Raw genomic sequence first — 17,084 nt, forward strand, 5'->3', positions numbered from 1 at the left:
GTAGACAGCTGCTCGTTCCACCCCACCCCCCGCCTTAATTGGTTCTCCTCCCTTCCAACGGTGTTGAGGCGGGTGGGAACAGCAGGGGGTGAAGGTGCTGTGTTTAAAGAGGTGGAGTTATGCAGATCTAAAACGCGTGGATTGCAGCAGCAGCAAGCCGAAAAGTGCAGGCATGTAAGGGATCTAGAGGTTGACAACATGTCTTCTTAACGGGAGTCCAGGAGCTCATCTCCACAAATGGACTTTTCAGGATCCTTGGGTGGCTCCGTAGTTTGAAACCAATTCTGGTTATCGCTTCTCGGCCTTTTGGCTAAGATCAAGTGTAGTATCTGTTCTTATCAGTTTAATATCTGATACGTCCCCTATCTGGGGACCATATATTAAATGGATTTTTAGAACAGGGAGATGGAAAAAGAGCTTGCTCTGTCCACTCCACGCATTGACCTGGTATTGCAGTATCTCCAGGACCGGTGCACCCCTTCTTTAATGCAGTTTCTAAAATCAGAAAGAATTGAATTCAATGTTTTTTGTTCATTTTGCTTGTTTGTCGGATTTTGGGATGGACTCTTTGGCTTTGCTTTTCTTCTCCTCATTGGATTTTTCATGTTCAAAGTTGCAGAAGCCAGATTACAAGCTCATTTTGGTTCAACTTCAGCAACTGTGCATTGCATTGCCATGTCATGTGATGCAATGCTATCTTTCTAGCTCTCCCTTTTTACTTCCTTTTGGATAAACAGACATATTAGGCAAGCATTTTGGAGCTTTCACCTAAATAACTACAGGTGGTGAGATAAGCTGCACAATATAATTGACCTTTCAGTATATTGTTGCACACACACCATCTATTTAGCAAATGCCCTTGTTATCAACAGCAGCCTTTTAAACTCACCTGAGCTAACAGGTATGTGCGCTGGTTACTCTGCTGCGCTTAAAATTTCTTTTTTGGTTTGCTACAATGCCTTTTCTGAAACGTTGTCTCCTTCTGCTGGAACACTGACTTCTTTCATTTAATGCCTGCAGACTATAAAAGAGAACCCAACCCAAAAAGTTTGGTTGATTAGTCTGTGGCATTCTGTTAAACTGTTGCTTATGGCGGTCTCTGTGAGCTTCTCAGCGACATTCAGCCAGCCAGGTATCCTGCCTGCAGTAGATGGAATGTGGCAATGGAACGCTGGCTGCGCGTGTCATAATAGGCTCTGAGCCTTTATATACCTGTGCACAGCAGCAGCCACCTTCAGTCTGCTGCTGGACAGCCAGCAGCAGCAGCAGCAGGAGAGGTATGTAATCAGGAGCCCTCCTGCTAAGGGTAGACAGCTGCTCGTTCCACCCCACCCCCCGCCTTAATTGGTTCTCCTCCCTTCCAACGGTGTTGAGGCGGGTGGGAACAGCAGGGGGTGAAGGTGCTGTGTTTAAAGATGTGGAGTTATGCAGATCTAAAACGCGTGGATTGCAGCAGCAGCAAGCCGAAAAGTGCAGGCATGTAAGGGATCTAGAGGTTGACAACATGTCTTCTTAACGGGAGTCCAGGAGCTCATCTCCACAAATGGACTTTTCAGGATCCTTGGGTGGCTCCGTAGTTTGAAACCAATTCTGGTTATCGCTTCTCGGCCTTTTGGCTAAGATCAAGTGTAGTATCTGTTCTTATCAGTTTAATATCTGATACGTCCCCTATCTGGGGACCATATATTAAATGGATTTTTAGAACAGGGAGATGGAAAAAGAGCTTGCTCTGTCCACTCCACGCATTGACCTGGTATTGCAGTATCTCCAGGACCGGTGCACCCCTTCTTTAATGCAGTTTCTAAAATCAGAAAGAATTGAATTCAATGTTTTTTGTTCATTTTGCTTGTTTGTCGGATTTTGGGATGGACTCTTTGGCTTTGCTTTTCTTCTCCTCATTGGATTTTTCATGTTCAAAGTTGCAGAAGCCAGATTACAAGCTCATTTTGGTTCAACTTCAGCAACTGTGCATTGCATTGCCATGTAATGTGATGCAATGCTATCTTTCTAGCTCTCCCTTTTTACTTCCTTTTGGATAAACAGACATATTAGGCAAGCATTTTGGAGCTTTCACCTAAATAACTACAGGTGGTGAGATAAGCTGCACAATATAATTGACCTTTCAGTATATTGTTGCACACACACCATCTATTTAGCAAATGCCCTTGTTATCAACAGCAGCCTTTTAAACTCACCTGAGCTAACAGGTATGTGCGCTGGTTACTCTGCTGCGCTTAAAATTTCTTTTTTGGTTTGCTACAATGCCTTTTCTGAAACGTTGTCTCCTTCTGCTGGAACACTGACTTCTTTCATTTAATGCCTGCAGACTATAAAAGAGAACCCAACCCAAAAAGTTTGGTTGATTAGTCTGTGGCATTCTGTTAAACTGTTGCTTATGGCGGTCTCTGTGAGCTTCTCAGCGACATTCAGCCAGCCAGGTATCCTGCCTGCAGTAGATGGAATGTGGCAATGGAACGCTGGCTGCGCGTGTCATAATAGGCTCTGAGCCTTTATATACCTGTGCACAGCAGCAGCCACCTTCAGTCTGCTGCTGGACAGCCAGCAGCAGCAGCAGCAGGAGAGGTATGTAATCAGGAGCCCTCCTGCTAAGGGTAGACAGCTGCTCGTTCCACCCCACCCCCCGCCTTAATTGGTTCTCCTCCCTTCCAACGGTGTTGAGGCGGGTGGGAACAGCAGGGGGTGAAGGTGCTGTGTTTAAAGAGGTGGAGTTATGCAGATCTAAAACGCGTGGATTGCAGCAGCAGCAAGCCGAAAAGTGCAGGCATGTAAGGGATCTAGAGGTTGACAACATGTCTTCTTAACGGGAGTCCAGGAGCTCATCTCCACAAATGGACTTTTCAGGATCCTTGGGTGGCTCCGTAGTTTGAAACCAATTCTGGTTATCGCTTCTCGGCCTTTTGGCTAAGATCAAGTGTAGTATCTGTTCTTATCAGTTTAATATCTGATACGTCCCCTATCTGGGGACCATATATTAAATGGATTTTTAGAACAGGGAGATGGAAAAAGAGCTTGCTCTGTCCACTCCACGCATTGACCTGGTATTGCAGTATCTCCAGGACCGGTGCACCCCTTCTTTAATGCAGTTTCTAAAATCAGAAAGAATTGAATTCAATGTTTTTTGTTCATTTTGCTTGTTTGTCGGATTTTGGGATGGACTCTTTGGCTTTGCTTTTCTTCTCCTCATTGGATTTTTCATGTTCAAAGTTGCAGAAGCCAGATTACAAGCTCATTTTGGTTCAACTTCAGCAACTGTGCATTGCATTGCCATGTAATGTGATGCAATGCTATCTTTCTAGCTCTCCCTTTTTACTTCCTTTTGGATAAACAGACATATTAGGCAAGCATTTTGGAGCTTTCACCTAAATAACTACAGGTGGTGAGATAAGCTGCACAATATAATTGACCTTTCAGTATATTGTTGCACACACACCATCTATTTAGCAAATGCCCTTGTTATCAACAGCAGCCTTTTAAACTCACCTGAGCTAACAGGTATGTGCGCTGGTTACTCTGCTGCGCTTAAAATTTCTTTTTTGGTTTGCTACAATGCCTTTTCTGAAACGTTGTCTCCTTCTGCTGGAACACTGACTTCTTTCATTTAATGCCTGCAGACTATAAAAGAGAACCCAACCCAAAAAGTTTGGTTGATTAGTCTGTGGCATTCTGTTAAACTGTTGTTTATGGCGGTCTCTGTGAGCTTCTCAGCGACATTCAGCCAGCCAGGTATCCTGCCTGCAGTAGATGGAATGTGGCAATGGAACGCTGGCTGCGCGTGTCATAATAGGCTCTGAGCCTTTATATACCTGTGCACAGCAGCAGCCACCTTCAGTCTGCTGCTGGACAGCCAGCAGCAGCAGCAGCAGGAGAGGTATGTAATCAGGAGCCCTCCTGCTAAGGGTAGACAGCTGCTCGTTCCACCCCACCCCCCGCCTTAATTGGTTCTCCTCCCTTCCAACGGTGTTGAGGCGGGTGGGAACAGCAGGGGGTGAAGGTGCTGTGTTTAAAGAGGTGGAGTTATGCAGATCTAAAACGCGTGGATTGCAGCAGCAGCAAGCCGAAAAGTGCAGGCATGTAAGGGATCTAGAGGTTGACAACATGTCTTCTTAACGGGAGTCCAGGAGCTCATCTCCACAAATGGACTTTTCAGGATCCTTGGGTGGCTCCGTAGTTTGAAACCAATTCTGGTTATCGCTTCTCGGCCTTTTGGCTAAGATCAAGTGTAGTATCTGTTCTTATCAGTTTAATATCTGATACGTCCCCTATCTGGGGACCATATATTAAATGGATTTTTAGAACAGGGAGATGGAAAAAGAGCTTGCTCTGTCCACTCCACGCATTGACCTGGTATTGCAGTATCTCCAGGACCGGTGCACCCCTTCTTTAATGCAGTTTCTAAAATCAGAAAGAATTGAATTCAATGTTTTTTGTTCATTTTGCTTGTTTGTCGGATTTTGGGATGAACTCTTTGGCTTTGCTTTTCTTCTCCTCATTGGATTTTTCATGTTCAAAGTTGCAGAAGCCAGATTACAAGCTCATTTTGGTTCAACTTCAGCAACTGTGCATTGCATTGCCATGTAATGTGATGCAATGCTATCTTTCTAGCTCTCCCTTTTTACTTCCTTTTGGATAAACAGACATATTAGGCAAGCATTTTGGAGCTTTCACCTAAATAACTACAGGTGGTGAGATAAGCTGCACAATATAATTGACCTTTCAGTATATTGTTGCACACACACCATCTATTTAGCAAATGCCCTTGTTATCAACAGCAGCCTTTTAAACTCACCTGAGCTAACAGGTATGTGCGCTGGTTACTCTGCTGCGCTTAAAATTTCTTTTTTGGTTTGCTACAATGCCTTTTCTGAAACGTTGTCTCCTTCTGCTGGAACACTGACTTCTTTCATTTAATGCCTGCAGACTATAAAAGAGAACCCAACCCAAAAAGTTTGGTTGATTAGTCTGTGACATTCTGTTAAACTGTTGCTTATGGCGGTCTCTGTGAGCTTCTCAGCGACATTCAGCCAGCCAGGTATCCTGCCTGCAGTAGATGGAATGTGGCAATGGAACGCTGGCTGCGCGTGTCATAATAGGCTCTGAGCCTTTATATACCTGTGCACAGCAGCAGCCACCTTCAGTCTGCTGCTGGACAGCCAGCAGCAGCAGCAGCAGGAGAGGTATGTAATCAGGAGCCCTCCTGCTAAGGGTAGACAGCTGCTCGTTCCACCCCACCCCCCGCCTTAATTGGTTCTCCTCCCTTCCAACGGTGTTGAGGCGGGTGGGAACAGCAGGGGGTGAAGGTGCTGTGTTTAAAGAGGTGGAGTTATGCAGATCTAAAACGCGTGGATTGCAGCAGCAGCAAGCCGAAAAGTGCAGGCATGTAAGGGATCTAGAGGTTGACAACATGTCTTCTTAACGGGAGTCCAGGAGCTCATCTCCACAAATGGACTTTTCAGGATCCTTGGGTGGCTCCGTAGTTTGAAACCAATTCTGGTTATCGCTTCCCGGCCTTTTGGCTAAGATCAAGTGTAGTATCTGTTCTTATCAGTTTAATATCTGATACGTCCCCTATCTGGGGACCATATATTAAATGGATTTTTAGAACAGGGAGATGGAAAAAGAGCTTGCTCTGTCCACTCCACGCATTGACCTGGTATTGCAGTATCTCCAGGACCGGTGCACCCCTTCTTTAATGCAGTTTCTAAAATCAGAAAGAATTGAATTCAATGTTTTTTGTTCATTTTGCTTGTTTGTCGGATTTTGGGATGGACTCTTTGGCTTTGCTTTTCTTCTCCTCATTGGATTTTTCATGTTCAAAGTTGCAGAAGCCAGATTACAAGCTCATTTTGGTTCAACTTCAGCAACTGTGCATTGCATTGCCATGTAATGTGATGCAATGCTATCTTTCTAGCTCTCCCTTTTTACTTCCTTTTGGATAAACAGACATATTAGGCAAGCATTTTGGAGCTTTCACCTAAATAACTACAGGTGGTGAGATAAGCTGCACAATATAATTGACCTTTCAGTATATTGTTGCACACACACCATCTATTTAGCAAATGCCCTTGTTATCAACAGCAGCCTTTTAAACTCACCTGAGCTAACAGGTATGTGCGCTGGTTACTCTGCTGCGCTTAAAATTTCTTTTTTGGTTTGCTACAATGCCTTTTCTGAAACGTTGTCTCCTTCTGCTGGAACACTGACTTCTTTCATTTAATGCCTGCAGACTATAAAAGAGAACCCAACCCAAAAAGTTTGGTTGATTAGTCTGTGGCATTCTGTTAAACTGTTGCTTATGGCGGTCTCTGTGAGCTTCTCAGCGACATTCAGCCAGCCAGGTATCCTGCCTGCAGTAGATGGAATGTGGCAATGGAACGCTGGCTGCGCGTGTCATAATAGGCTCTGAGCCTTTATATACCTGTGCACAGCAGCAGCCACCTTCAGTCTGCTGCTGGACAGCCAGCAGCAGCAGCAGCAGGAGAGGTATGTAATCAGGAGCCCTCCTGCTAAGGGTAGACAGCTGCTCGTTCCACCCCACCCCCCGCCTTAATTGGTTCTCCTCCCTTCCAACGGTGTTGAGGCGGGTGGGAACAGCAGGGGGTGAAGGTGCTGTGTTTAAAGAGGTGGAGTTATGCAGATCTAAAACGCGTGGATTGCAGCAGCAGCAAGCCGAAAAGTGCAGGCATGTAAGGGATCTAGAGGTTGACAACATGTCTTCTTAACGGGAGTCCAGGAGCTCATCTCCACAAATGGACTTTTCAGGATCCTTGGGTGGCTCCGTAGTTTGAAACCAATTCTGGTTATCGCTTCCCGGCCTTTTGGCTAAGATCAAGTGTAGTATCTGTTCTTATCAGTTTAATATCTGATACGTCCCCTATCTGGGGACCATATATTAAATGGATTTTTAGAACAGGGAGATGGAAAAAGAGCTTGCTCTGTCCACTCCACGCATTGACCTGGTATTGCAGTATCTCCAGGACCGGTGCACCCCTTCTTTAATGCAGTTTCTAAAATCAGAAAGAATTGAATTCAATGTTTTTTGTTCATTTTGCTTGTTTGTCGGATTTTGGGATGGACTCTTTGGCTTTGCTTTTCTTCTCCTCATTGGATTTTTCATGTTCAAAGTTGCAGAAGCCAGATTACAAGCTCATTTTGGTTCAACTTCAGCAACTGTGCATTGCATTGCCATGTAATGTGATGCAATGCTATCTTTCTAGCTCTCCCTTTTTACTTCCTTTTGGATAAACAGACATATTAGGCAAGCATTTTGGAGCTTTCACCTAAATAACTACAGGTGGTGAGATAAGCTGCACAATATAATTGACCTTTCAGTATATTGTTGCACACACACCATCTATTTAGCAAATGCCCTTGTTATCAACAGCAGCCTTTTAAACTCACCTGAGCTAGCAGGTATGTGCGCTGGTTGCTCTGCTGCGCTTAAAATTTCTTTTTTGGTTTGCTACAATGCCTTTTCTGAAACGTTGTCTCCTTCTGCTGGAACACTGACTTCTTTCATTTAATGCCTGCAGACTATAAAAGAGAACCCAACCCAAAAAGTTTGGTTGATTAGTCTGTGGCATTCTGTTAAACTGTTGCTTATGGCGGTCTCTGTGAGCTTCTCAGCGACATTCAGCCAGCCAGGTATCCTGCCTGCAGTAGATGGAATGTGGCAATGGAACGCTGGCTGCGCGTGTCATAATAGGCTCTGAGCCTTTATATACCTGTGCACAGCAGCAGCCACCTTCAGTCTGCTGCTGGACAGCCAGCAGCAGCAGCAGCAGGAGAGGTATGTAATCAGGAGCCCTCCTGCTAAGGGTAGACAGCTGCTCGTTCCACCCCACCCCCCGCCTTAATTGGTTCTCCTCCCTTCCAACGGTGTTGAGGCGGGTGGGAACAGCAGGGGGTGAAGGTGCTGTGTTTAAAGAGGTGGAGTTATGCAGATCTAAAACGCATGGATTGCAGCAGCAGCAAGCCGGAAAGTGCAGGCATGTAAGGGATCTAGAGGTTGACAACATGTCTTCTTAAGGGGAGTCCAGGAGCTCATCTCCACAAATGGACTTTTCAGGATCCTTGGGTGGCTCCGTAGTTTGAAACCAATTCTGGTTATCGCTTCTCGGCCTTTTGGCTAAGATCAAGTGCAGTGATCTACCGGTTGCTGCCTTGGTCTTGGCTGAGAGGTGCCTTGGGTACCCGGCTCCTTGGCCTCGGGGGATCGCTGCATGTAGCAATGCGGCTTCACCCCTTGCTGCTTTTGGGGAGCCGGATTAGTCCCGGGGCAACGAGGGGCGATCAGCCTGCCTGCTTTTTTTAAGTAGGCGAGGAGGATTTTTGCCACGTTTGGTGTGAAGATATGGACGGGAGAAGCCCAAATATGCTGACCTGTGAAGAGGTCCCAGTTTTTGCAAGATTGAAGAATGCAGTGCGGTTTATTTTTTTGGATCCAGAGAAGAAGAAGTCTGGCTTGTTTTTTTTGGTAGAGAAGATTTTGTTTGGACTATTGGAAGTTCAAATGGAACAAGTTTTGTCTATGTTGGAGTTCCCGAAGAGAGGGATATATGATGTTATTTTTTGTTCAGAAGATATCTTTTCTGACTTTTGGAAGAGAATGGATCTAGTGAAGGAAGATTCGATACTTGAAGGTGTTTTTTTTGTGTCGCATTTTCCTAGGAAGGAAAGGCTAATAGTAATAAGGATGTATAGTCCTTTCATATTGGAAGAAGAGATCATGACCTTTTTATCCCGGTACTGTGAGAAAGTGAGTTCTGCTGGCAAAATGTTTAACCGATATGGTTTTTGGACCACGAGGTGGAGGTTCCTGGTCAAGTTCAAGGAAAGTTCGGATGGTGTTGTGGTACTCCCACCAAGTAGATTCAAAATCGGGACAGTTAATGGAGATATGTTCTTTACAGGTATGCCGAAGTTTTGTAGGCGTTGTAAACAGTATGGCCATGAAAAGGATTCCTGTACATCACAGTGGTGTGCCAAGTGTGAAGAAGTGGGACATAAGGCAGAGAATTGTGAAAAAAGTAAGAAATGTAATCTATGTGGTGGCAGTGGTCATTTATATGATTGCTGTCCTGTCAATAAAAGGGAGGAGAAGTCAGTTGACAAGGAAGATGGAAAAGAAGAAGAGTCTGAAGCTGCCCCCCATGATGAAACGGAAGAGAACATATCTCAAAAGAAGGAGGAACAAATAAGAGATATAAGAAAAGAAGGTGATCATATGGAAGAAGATACTGAGAGTGATATCACAGACGTTGAGATTGAAAATACTAGCTTGGAAGAAGAAGTGGAGGTGGATAGGGAGTCAGAAGATCAGGAGGAAAGTGAGTCCTCCAGTCAGGATGAAAAGGAAGGTGCTGTAAGTAATATGGAAGAGGAGGAGGAGGGTGAAGAAACTAGTGAAGAAGAAAGAGAGGATGTCGCATGTGAAGCCAGAGAATAAATTGAAGGAGTTTTGTCATCTGGGAAGGACTCTAGTAAAGCAAAGGATGTTTCAGAAAAAAATATGAGGGAGATGGAGGAGAGACAAGAAGTGTTGAAAATGCTAAAGAGTTGTGAAGGGGGGAGTCAGGCTAGTCTAAGGCGCAAAGTGTGGAATAACATTTATAGCGATATGCATCGTTTTTTTTCAACTTACAGAATACCTCAGTCGTTGGCTAAAGAGGTAGAAGAAGCTTGGGATGGTCGGTTTCTGGATGGAAGGCTTTTGAATGCCTTGGCAGCATATGGCCTGAAGAGAGGAATGTTGCCTTAAATCGTAATGGTAAAGATTGTAATGTTGTGATGTAAAGAATATGGAATAACTGTATTGTGATAATATAAACGTATATATATAAAATAAGATTGTAAAAATGGATATATGACCCACAATGATGGATAACAACCTAATACCATTTGGAAATCATTGCAAAGCATGAAATGGTAAATATGGGACTTGTAATCTGAGTGGAAAAAAAAAAAAAAATAAATCTGTTCTTATCAGTTTAATATCTGATACGTCCCCTATCTGGGGACCATATATTAAATGGATTTTTAGAACAGGGAGATGGAAAAAGAGCTTGCTCTGTCCACTCCACGCATTGACCTGGTATTGCAGTATCTCCAGGACCGGTGCACCCCTTCTTTAATGCAGTTTCTAAAATCAGAAAGAATTGAATTCAATGTTTTTTGTTCATTTTGCTTGTTTGTCGGATTTTGGGATGGACTCTTTGGCTTTGCTTTTCTTCTCCTCATTGGATTTTTCATGTTCAAAGTTGCAGAAGCCAGATTACAAGCTCATTTTGGTTCAACTTCAGCAACTGTGCATTGCATTGCCATGTAATGTGATGCAATGCTATCTTTCTAGCTCTCCCTTTTTACTTCCTTTTGGATAAACAGACATATTAGGCAAGCATTTTGGAGCTTTCACCTAAATAACTACAGGTGGTGAGATAAGCTGCACAATATAATTGACCTTTCAGTATATTGTTGCACACACACCATCTATTTAGCAAATGCCCTTGTTATCAACAGCAGCCTTTTAAACTCACCTGAGCTAACAGGTATGTGCGCTGGTTACTCTGCTGCGCTTAAAATTTCTTTTTTGGTTTGCTACAATGCCTTTTCTGAAACGTTGTCTCCTTCTGCTGGAACACTGACTTCTTTCATTTAATGCCTGCAGACTATAAAAGAGAACCCAACCCAAAAAGTTTGGTTGATTAGTCTGTGGCATTCTGTTAAACTGTTGCTTATGGCGGTCTCTGTGAGCTTCTCAGCGACATTCAGCCAGCCAGGTATCCTGCCTGCAGTAGATGGAATGTGGCAATGGAACGCTGGCTGCGCGTGTCATAATAGGCTCTGAGCCTTTATATACCTGTGCACAGCAGCAGCCACCTTCAGTCTGCTGCTGGACAGCCAGCAGCAGCAGCAGCAGGAGAGGTATGTAATCAGGAGCCCTCCTGCTAAGGGTAGACAGCTGCTCGTTCCACCCCACCCCCCGCCTTAATTGGTTCTCCTCCCTTCCAACGGTGTTGAGGCGGGTGGGAACAGCAGGGGGTGAAGGTGCTGTGTTTAAAGAGGTGGAGTTATGCAGATCTAAAACGCGTGGATTGCAGCAGCAGCAAGCCGAAAAGTGCAGGCATGTAAGGGATCTAGAGGTTGACAACATGTCTTCTTAACGGGAGTCCAGGAGCTCATCTCCACAAATGGACTTTTCAGGATCCTTGGGTGGCTCCGTAGTTTGAAACCAATTCTGGTTATCGCTTCTCGGCCTTTTGGCTAAGATCAAGTGTAGTATCTGTTCTTATCAGTTTAATATCTGATACGTCCCCTATCTGGGGACCATATATTAAATGGATTTTTAGAACAGGGAGATGGAAAAAGAGCTTGCTCTGTCCACTCCACGCATTGACCTGGTATTGCAGTATCTCCAGGACCGGTGCACCCCTTCTTTAATGCAGTTTCTAAAATCAGAAAGAATTGAATTCAATGTTTTTTGTTCATTTTGCTTGTTTGTCGGATTTTGGGATGGACTCTTTGGCTTTGCTTTTCTTCTCCTCATTGGATTTTTCATGTTCAAAGTTGCAGAAGCCAGATTACAAGCTCATTTTGGTTCAACTTCAGCAACTGTGCATTGCATTGCCATGTAATGTGATGCAATGCTATCTTTCTAGCTCTCCCTTTTTACTTCCTTTTGGATAAACAGACATATTAGGCAAGCATTTTGGAGCTTTCACCTAAATAACTACAGGTGGTGAGATAAGCTGCACAATATAATTGACCTTTCAGTATATTGTTGCACACACACCATCTATTTAGCAAATGCCCTTGTTATCAACAGCAGCCTTTTAAACTCACCTGAGCTAACAGGTATGTGCGCTGGTTACTCTGCTGCGCTTAAAATTTCTTTTTTGGTTTGCTACAATGCCTTTTCTGAAACGTTGTCTCCTTCTGCTGGAACACTGACTTCTTTCATTTAATGCCTGCAGACTATAAAAGAGAACCCAACCCAAAAAGTTTGGTTGATTAGTCTGTGGCATTCTGTTAAACTGTTGCTTATGGCGGTCTCTGTGAGCTTCTCAGCGACATTCAGCCAGCCAGGTATCCTGCCTGCAGTAGATGGAATGTGGCAATGGAACGCTGGCTGCGCGTGTCATAATAGGCTCTAAGCCTTTATATACCTGTGCACAGCAGCAGCCACCTTCAGTCTGCTGCTGGACAGCCAGCAGCAGCAGCAGCAGGAGAGGTATGTAATCAGGAGCCCTCCTGCTAAGGGTAGACAGCTGCTCGTTCCACCCCACCCCCGCCTTAATTGGTTCTCCTCCCTTCCAACGGTGTTGAGGCGGGTGGGAACAGCAGGGGGTGAAGGTGCTGTGTTTAAAGAGGTGGAGTTATGCAGATCTAAAACGCGTGGATTGCAGCAGCAGCAAGCCGAAAAGTGCAGGCATGTAAGGGATCTAGAGGTTGACAACATGTCTTCTTAACGGGAGTCCAGGAGCTCATCTCCACAAATGGACTTTTCAGGATCCTAGGGTGGCTCCGTAGTTTGAAACCAATTCTGGTTATCGCTTCTCGGCCTTTTGGCTAAGATCAAGTGTAGTATCTGTTCTTATCAGTTTAATATCTGATACGTCCCCTATCTGGGGACCATATATTAAATGGATTTTTAGAACAGGGAGATGGAAAAAGAGCTTGCTCTGTCCACTCCACGCATTGACCTGGTATTGCAGTATCTCCAGGACTGGTGCACCCCTTCTTTAATGCAGTTTCTAAAATCAGAAAGAATTGAATTCAATGTTTTTTGTTCATTTTGCTTGTTTGTCGGATTTTGGGATGGACTCTTTGGCTTTGCTTTTCTTCTCCTCTTTGGATTTTTCATGTTCAAAGTTGCAGAAGCCAGATTACAAGCTCATTTTGGTTCAACTTCAGCAACTGTGCATTGCATTGCCATGTAATGTGATGCAATGCTATCTTTCTAGCTCTCCCTTTTTACTTCCTTTTGGATAAACAGACATATTAGGCAAGCATTTTGGAGCTTTCACCTAAATAACTACAGGTGGTGAGATAAGCTGCACAATATAATTGACCTTTCAGTATATTGTTGCACACACACCATCTATTTAGCAAATGCCCTTGTTATCAACAGCAGCCTTTTAAACTCACCTGAGCTAACAGGTATGTGCGCTGGTTACTCTGCTGCGCTTAAAATTTCTTTTTTGGTTTGCTACAATGCCTTTTCTGAAACGTTGTCTCCTTCTGCTGGAACACTGACTTCTTTCATTTAATGCCTGCAGACTATAAAAGAGAACCCAACCCAAAAAGTTTGGTTGATTAGTCTGTGGCATTCTGTTAAACTGTTGCTTATGGCGGTCTCTGTGAGCTTCTCAGCGACATTCAGCCAGCCAGGTATCCTGCCTGCAGTAGATGGAATGTGGCAATGGAACGCTGGCTGCGCGTGTCATAATAGGCTCTGAGCCTTTATATACCTGTGCACAGCAGCAGCCACCTTCAGTCTGCTGCTGGACAGCCAGCAGCAGCAGCAGCAGGAGAGGTATGTAATCAGGAGCCCTCCTGCTAAGGGTAGACAGCTGCTTGTTCCACCCCACCCCCCGCCTTAATTGGTTCTCCTCCCTTCCAACGGTGTTGAGGCGGGTGGGAACAGCAGGGTGTGAAGGTGCTGTGTTTAAAGAGGTGGAGTTATGCAGATCTAAAACGCGTGGATTGCAGCAGCAGCAAGCCGAAAAGTGCAGGCATGTAAGGGATCTAGAGGTTGACAACATGTCTTCTTAACGGGAGTCCAGGAGCTCATCTCCACAAATGGACTTTTCAGGATCCTTGGGTGGCTCCGTAGTTTGAAACCAATTCTGGTTATCGCTTCTCGGCCTTTTGGCTAAGATCAAGTGTAGTATCTGTTCTTATCAGTTTAATATCTGATACGTCCCCTATCTGGGGACCATATATTAAATGGATTTTTAGAACAGGGAGATGGAAAAAGAGCTTGCTCTGTCCACTCCACGCATTGACCTGGTATTGCAGTATCTCCAGGACCGGTGCACCCCTTCTTTAATGCAGTTTCTAAAATCAGAAAGAATTGAATTCAATGTTTTTTGTTCATTTTGCTTGTTTGTCGGATTTTGGGATGGACTCTTTGGCTTTGCTTTTCTTCTCCTCATTGGATTTTTCATGTTCAAAGTTGCAGAAGCCAGATTACAAGCTCATTTTGGTTCAACTTCAGCAACTGTGCATTGCATTGCCATGTAATGTGATGCAATGCTATCTTTCTAGCTCTCCCTTTTTACTTCCTTTTGGATAAACAGACATATTAGGCAAGCATTTTGGAGCTTTCACCTAAATAACTACAGGTGGTGAGATAAGCTGCACAATATAATTGACCTTTCAGTATATTGTTGCACACACACCATCTATTTAGCAAATGCCCTTGTTATCAACAGCAGCCTTTTAAACTCACCTGAGCTAACAGGTATGTGCGCTGGTTACTCTGCTGCGCTTAAAATTTCTTTTTTGGTTTGCTACAATGCCTTTTCTGAAACGTTGTCTCCTTCTGCTGGAACACTGACTTCTTTCATTTAATGCCTGCAGACTATAAAAGAGAACCCAACCCAAAAAGTTTGGTTGATTAGTCTGTGGCATTCTGTTAAACTGTTGCTTATGGCGGTCTCTGTGAGCTTCTCAGCGACATTCAGCCAGCCAGGTATCCTGCCTGCAGTAGATGGAATGTGGCAATGGAACGCTGGCTGCGCGTGTCATAATAGGCTCTGAGCCTTTATATACCTGTGCACAGCAGCAGCCACCTTCAGTCTGCTGCTGGACAGCCAGCAGCAGCAGCAGCAGGAGAGGTATGTAATCAGGAGCCCTCCTGCTAAGGGTAGACAGCTGCTCGTTCCACCCCACCCCCCGCCTTAATTGGTTCTCCTCCCTTCCAACGGTGTTGAGGCGGGTGGGAACAGCAGGGGGTGAAGGTGCTGTGTTTAAAGAGGTGGAGTTATGCAGATCTAAAACGCGTGGATTGCAGCAGCAGCAAGCCGAAAAGTGCAGGCATGTAAGGGATCTAGAGGTTGACAACATGTCTTCTTAACGGGAGTCCAGGAGCTCATCTCCACAAATGGACTTTTCAGGATCCTTGGGTGGCTCCGTAGTTTGAAACCAATTCTGGTTATCGCTTCTCGGCCTTTTGGCTAAGATCAAGTGCAGTGATCTAGCGGTTGCTGCCTTGGTCTTGACTGGGAGGTGCTTGGGGTACCCGGCTCCTTGGCCTGGGGGGATCGCTACACTCATCGGTGGAGCTAAACCCCCCTGCTGCTATTAGGGAGTCGGATTAGTCCCTGGGCAACGAGAGGCGATCACCTTGTCACCACACATAGCTGTGGGGGGCAACTGTCGCCACACATAGCTGTGGTGGCAACATTTGGAGGATTAAAAGGAAAAACGGAAGGAAAACGGATTGTTGAGATGGAGTTTTGGAAAAAGAAGAGATGCTTACGTTTTTTTGTGAAACGGGAGACGGAAGAAACTTTTTTGGAAGAAAAATGGATTCTGGAAATTTTGAGGAAACATGAAGTTTTGGAGAAGGATATCTACTGTATGCAAGAAATAAAGCAAGGTAAAGTTTGTGATGTGACTCTAGTTTCTGAGGAAAAGTGCATTCATTTTTTCAAATGCTGGAGTGAAGAGGATTCTGGGAAAATTGGAGTAAGTGCATCATTCATGGGGAAACCGAAGAGTGTGATAATTTACATGGACAATCCGTTTGTGGAAATAGAGGAGATAATGTTTTTTTTGGAATCTAAATGTAAGATGGTAAAGTTTCAGAAATTATACAGGAACAAAGTTGGTATTTGGAACGGAAAGAGACGTTTTTTGGTGTGGACAACAGGAGAAGAAAATTTGCATAATGCGGTTAGAGCATGAGGAGGAAGAAAAGAAGTTAAGGGGTTTTGTTGGGAGGAAAGTAAAAGGGAAAAAGGGGATATTTAGTTTGGGAAACCGGGTGAAGTAATGTCAGTTGTGATTTGTTTGGAAACTGTTGAAACTGTAAAGGAATTGTTATGTTTAACTTTATATATATTAATTCAAATGAAAAAATATAAATATAATATCTAAACACGATGATAGAACTAAAATCTTGAGTTTAGTGATATATGATTTAAGATTATAAAACTTAATTTCTGAGTGTTTGGAAAAAAAAAAAAAAAAAAAAAAAAATCTGTTCTTATCAGTTTAATATCTGATACGTCCCCTATCTGGGGACCATATATTAAATGGATTTTTAGAACAGGGAGATGGAAAAAGAGCTTGCTCTGTCCACTCCACGCATTGACCTGGTATTGCAGTATCTCCAGGACCGGTGCACCCCTTCTTTAATGCAGTTTCTAAAATCAGAAAGAATTGAATTCAATGTTTTTTGTTCATTTTGCTTGTTTGTCAGATTTTGGGATGGACTCTTTGGCTTTGCTTTTCTTCTCCTCATTGGATTTTTCATGTTCAAAGTTGCAGAAGCCAGATTACAAGCTCATTTTGGTTCAACTTCAGCAACTGTGCATTGCATTGCCATGTAATGTGATGCAATGCTATCTTTCTAGCTCTCCCTTTTTACTTCCTTTTGGATAAACAGACATATTAGGCAAGCATTTTGGAGCTTTCACCTAAATAACTACAGGTGGTGAGATAAGCTGCACAATATAATTGACCTTTCAGTATATTGTTGCACACACACCATCTATTTAGCAAATGCCCTTGTTATCAACAGTAGCCTTTTAAACTCACCTGAGCTAACAGGTATGTGCGCTGGTTACTCTGCTGCGCTTAAAATTTCTTTTTTGGTTTGCTACAATGCCTTTTCTGAAACGTTGTCTCCTTCTGCTGGAACACTGACTTCTTTCATTTAATGCCTGCAGACTATAAAAGAGAACCCAATCCAAAATGTTTGGTTGATTAGTCTGTGGCATTCTGTTAAACTGTTGCTTATGGCGGTCTCTGTGAGCTTCTCAGCGACATTCAGCCAGCCAGGTATCCTGCCTGCAGTAGATGGAATGTGGCAATGGAACGCTGGCTGCGCGTGTCAT

General features: G+C 44.0%; 11 non-coding genes across 11 annotated transcripts; all 11 read left to right on the plus strand.

The window, feature by feature from the left end:
* Window positions 1-290: 290 nt before the first annotated feature.
* On the plus strand, window positions 291-481 carry LOC141206275 (U2 spliceosomal RNA). The gene has a single exon (XR_012276926.1). It is a non-coding gene; the product is annotated as a U2 spliceosomal RNA (small nuclear RNA).
* Window positions 482-1,596: 1,115 nt separating this feature from the next.
* Window positions 1,597-1,787, plus strand: LOC141206287 (U2 spliceosomal RNA). Its single transcript, XR_012276930.1, has one exon. It is a non-coding gene; the product is annotated as a U2 spliceosomal RNA (small nuclear RNA).
* A 1,115-nt stretch (window positions 1,788-2,902) lies between these two features.
* On the plus strand, window positions 2,903-3,093 carry LOC141206300 (U2 spliceosomal RNA). Its single transcript, XR_012276938.1, has one exon. It is a non-coding gene; the product is annotated as a U2 spliceosomal RNA (small nuclear RNA).
* Window positions 3,094-4,208: 1,115 nt separating this feature from the next.
* On the plus strand, window positions 4,209-4,399 carry LOC141206311 (U2 spliceosomal RNA). The gene has a single exon (XR_012276947.1). It is a non-coding gene; the product is annotated as a U2 spliceosomal RNA (small nuclear RNA).
* Window positions 4,400-5,514: 1,115 nt separating this feature from the next.
* On the plus strand, window positions 5,515-5,705 carry LOC141206119 (U2 spliceosomal RNA). The gene has a single exon (XR_012276785.1). It is a non-coding gene; the product is annotated as a U2 spliceosomal RNA (small nuclear RNA).
* Window positions 5,706-6,820: 1,115 nt separating this feature from the next.
* LOC141206120 (U2 spliceosomal RNA) lies at window positions 6,821-7,011 on the plus strand. The gene has a single exon (XR_012276786.1). It is a non-coding gene; the product is annotated as a U2 spliceosomal RNA (small nuclear RNA).
* A 2,952-nt stretch (window positions 7,012-9,963) lies between these two features.
* LOC141206353 (U2 spliceosomal RNA) lies at window positions 9,964-10,145 on the plus strand. The gene has a single exon (XR_012276982.1). It is a non-coding gene; the product is annotated as a U2 spliceosomal RNA (small nuclear RNA).
* Window positions 10,146-11,260: 1,115 nt separating this feature from the next.
* LOC141206324 (U2 spliceosomal RNA) lies at window positions 11,261-11,451 on the plus strand. The gene has a single exon (XR_012276958.1). It is a non-coding gene; the product is annotated as a U2 spliceosomal RNA (small nuclear RNA).
* Window positions 11,452-12,565: 1,114 nt separating this feature from the next.
* On the plus strand, window positions 12,566-12,756 carry LOC141206027 (U2 spliceosomal RNA). Its single transcript, XR_012276695.1, has one exon. It is a non-coding gene; the product is annotated as a U2 spliceosomal RNA (small nuclear RNA).
* A 1,115-nt stretch (window positions 12,757-13,871) lies between these two features.
* On the plus strand, window positions 13,872-14,062 carry LOC141206335 (U2 spliceosomal RNA). Its single transcript, XR_012276967.1, has one exon. It is a non-coding gene; the product is annotated as a U2 spliceosomal RNA (small nuclear RNA).
* A 2,118-nt stretch (window positions 14,063-16,180) lies between these two features.
* Window positions 16,181-16,377, plus strand: LOC141206316 (U2 spliceosomal RNA). The gene has a single exon (XR_012276951.1). It is a non-coding gene; the product is annotated as a U2 spliceosomal RNA (small nuclear RNA).
* The last annotated feature ends 707 nt before the right edge of the window (window positions 16,378-17,084 follow it).

The sequence above is a fragment of the Phyllobates terribilis genome, unplaced genomic scaffold (genome assembly GCF_046119375.1).
Source record: "Phyllobates terribilis strain yellow unplaced genomic scaffold, ASM4611937v1 Scaffold_142__1_contigs__length_4687701, whole genome shotgun sequence".
NCBI classification, from domain to species: domain Eukaryota; kingdom Metazoa; phylum Chordata; class Amphibia; order Anura; family Dendrobatidae; genus Phyllobates; species Phyllobates terribilis.